Below are 942 nucleotides of genomic sequence, written 5' to 3'. Positions count from 1 at the left end.
CCCCCCCCCAAAAAAGTGAAAAGAGTGTGCTTCTGTCAGTATGGTCAGACTCCATCAGTTCTTTTTCTGGAGGCAGATATTTTTCATCATGAGTCCTTTTGGGATTGTCTTAGCAAGTATTTATTAAGTACTTACTATGAATCAGATATTAAGTTAGGTGACATAGGTACAAAGACAAAAATAAACCATTCTACTACCCTGAAAGAGCTTATATTCTATTGGGGAACATAACATGTAGACATAAAATATATAAGTACAAATGTAAGCCTGAGTTGACAAGACCCAGGATCACAGAGACCTTGTGTACCAATGCCATGTGTCTCAAGAGATTTTGGAGAACTTTCCTTGAAAGCATCCTTGGGCTAGTCTAGGCTATTAACAGATACTCTGAGAAAAGCTCTCTCTTTGAGGTTCCACTGGCCTCAAGGAAGTGACTTTTGCCCAAATTCAGAGAGCATTACTTGTTAATCTGGAGACGTGAAAACAAGGTAAGGGTATGAACCTGAGAGGAGGAAGAGGAAAGAAGATAGATGTGTGGCAGAGAAGAGAACTGGGCTTGAGACCTGGCAGTACATGCATTTGATTACAATTGTTAAAATCTAATCATCTAAGGGGTGGCCAGGTAGCACAACGAGTACCGGCCCCAGAGTTGGGATGACCTGGGATCAAATCCAGGCTCAGACACTTAGCACCCACCCAGAAACTGAGCAAGTTACATAACCCCAATTGCTTAAAAAAAAAAAAATCTAATCATCAGCTCTTCTTTCCCTTGCTTTCCCAGAGAATATAAATAATAAATAATAATGTGGCTCTTAACTTATTTTTGTCTAAGCCTAAAAAGTTGTAGTTTCAGATTGAGGGAAGGGAAACTAATACACTGAAGAAGATATTTCCCCAGTTTACTCCAGGGTTGGGAGCTGAGCCATTTAGAAATGTTTTGGT

Source organism: Petaurus breviceps, unplaced genomic scaffold (assembly GCF_028583685.1).
Source record: "Petaurus breviceps papuanus isolate PSGF00001 unplaced genomic scaffold, PetGlider_PUasm1.0 90842, whole genome shotgun sequence".
Classification (NCBI taxonomy): domain Eukaryota; kingdom Metazoa; phylum Chordata; class Mammalia; order Diprotodontia; family Petauridae; genus Petaurus; species Petaurus breviceps.
This window is presented reverse-complemented; position numbering follows the sequence as displayed.